We start from the raw sequence: 2,599 nt of genomic DNA on the forward strand, positions 1-2,599 counted from the left end.
GCCCCGCCTCCCTCGGCGCAACTTTCCCAGCCGGCCCCCGCCGAGCCCTCTCCGCAGCCGGGGGCTGACTCCAAAGTCAGCCCAACCGGACCCACAGGGAAACAGCTGCAGGAAGTGACTGCGGAACTCGGAGGCGGCGGAGGAGGAGACTGAAGGCGCCGGCCCGGCGTCGCCACTGCGCATGTGTCTAGCGGCTCGGCGACGCGGCGGCGGCGGCGGCGGCGGCGGACGCGGCGGCGGCTCCAGACCCCGGGCGCGCGGGGAGAGGAGCGGCCAGGCGCGCACGCCGCGAGCTCAGGGGCGCTGGGCAGGGGTGGGGAGCGGAGGCGGGAGTCAGGAGGAGGGCGCAGCGCCGCCAGCCTCGGGGACGGCCTGAGAGACGTGCTTCACGTTCCTGGAGACGTGTGCATCGTACACCGCGCAGCTGGTTCAGAGCAGAACCCGGCGAGCGTTCGCAGCGCTCGTCGCCGTCCCGCCGGCCGAGGCGCTTTCATTCCAGCCGCGCGCAGTCTGCCGGCTGCCTGCGGCGGAGGCTGGGCGGGGCTGCCAAAGGTCCGGGACCCTTTAAACTGCAGCCGCAGAGCCTTTAAGCTGCACGCCTCCCGGGGATGGAGGAGGAAGAGCGGGGCTGCCTACCCAGCGGTCTGCGATCGCACGAGAGCACAAGAGCAGTGACACTCACACACACTTACACACACACGCGCGCCCTATCCCCTAACCAACCGGGGAAGAAATAGGGGGACTTTCTCCTGACCCCTGGAGCCTCATCTGCAAGACAAGAAAAACCAGTAGAGATTGGTTAACGCTGGGAAGTCGCAGCCTCTCATAGTCAACTTTGACAGCGGAGTTGATGCTGAGAGAAACGCTGAGGAAATTCCGGCCCTAAAATTCTATTCATTTGAAAATTCTCCCATAGGAAGAGTTGCTGGGGGAGTAAAATGAGTTGCGTTATGGTAAAATATATATAAATTGACCGTTTTCATCATTTTAAGTGTATAGTTCAGTGTACACTGACATTTAAGTGTAGTTCACTGTCAGTAAGTATATTGACATCGTTGTGTGCTTATTTTTTAATCATTAGTTAAAATGTCAAGGAGAGCCTGGCCGGGGTGGCTCAGCGGTTGAGCATCGACCTAAGATCCAGGAGACCGGGGTTTGATTCCCCTGCACATGCGGGGGTTGAGGGCTAGATCCCCGGTAGGGGGCGTACAGGAGGCAGCCGATCAATGACTCATCATTGATGTTTCTATCCTCTCTCCCTCTCCCTTCCTCTCTCTGAAATCAGTAAATATATATATATTTTTTAAATGTCAAGGAGATCTAAGTATAGAAGATATGCCCTAGTAGTAGGCAAACTACTGCAGGAATTAAGGTTGTTTCTTCAACTGAAATAAACCATCCAGTACCACCACCACCAAACCTGATTGACTTTTCCAGAAATGACTTCATAAATACAGTGATTGTTTAGCAGCCATACACACAGCTACTGTCTACAGGCCATTTGGGGAGACTAATTCATCATGCCTAGGTAGAAAACAAAATTTTTCTGAATTGATTCTCCAGCTGTTTCTGTATACATACTTTATACGTCAAAATTATAAATGGCCACATTGCTTTTAAAATAATAAATGCTGCTGAAATCCACTCTCCTGCCCTTTTTCTACGTGGTCTTTAGCCACGTCATAGTCCACACCCTTTAACTAGGATCACAACTGGGCCCTGGCTTGCCTTTCCAACCTGACCTAACAGTCCCTTAAACATTGACCAAAACAGTCACTCATGTTAACTAACTGGGGTCCATACCAGTCACTCATCTGCCTCTGTGATTTAGATTAATCGGCAACTTTAGTACAAAAGGCTTTTCCCCCATCCCTACATTTCTAAATCATACCTATCCTAGATGGTAACTCATCTGCCCTAAAAACTCAGCAAGGATACATGTCTTGGAATTTTCAAATTTTATGTTTCATTGTTTTATGTCATTTTTGTATGTCAGGATAAAAATCTGAAATATTAACTGAAGTCCCTCACCCTATAGCTCTGCATGCACACATAGATTCCATGTCTTCTAACCCTAGACTTATACTCCTCCTAGACAGCTAGGGCATGTCCTTCCCTGCCTCAGGGAGAAAGAAGGCAATTCTCAGAGGTTTGTTTAGTAGACATTCGGAGCTCATGGCAGTGACAGTAGTCTCATAAGTCAAAGGTGTTGGTTTGGAATAGCTGACTTCATAAGTTTTAGCTCCTAAAGAGCTGAAAGAAAAAAGAAATTAGACCGCAAACAACATATTAGTCGGTTTTGCTGTAAAAGCAAACAACTCCAAAATCTTAATGGCTTATAGCACAAAGGTTTGTTTCTTGCTTGGATTACATGCTGTGGGGCAGCTCATAGGTCTTATTCCAGATCCCAGGCAGAAGCAGCAGCTGCTGTGTGTGACTTGACAGTTCTCATGGCAGATGGGATGAGCCAAAGAGCTGTGGGAAACATGTGAGGACTCCAAGCTGCTTCTGCAATGTCTTAACATGTACACTCAAAACCCATTAACCAATGCCTTTCATATGGTCAAATCCCAAGTCAATGGAGAAGTCTACTGCTTCT

The sequence above is a fragment of the Miniopterus schreibersii genome (assembly GCF_964146895.1).
Source record: "Miniopterus schreibersii genome assembly, chromosome: 5".
NCBI classification, from domain to species: Eukaryota; Metazoa; Chordata; class Mammalia; order Chiroptera; family Miniopteridae; genus Miniopterus; species Miniopterus schreibersii.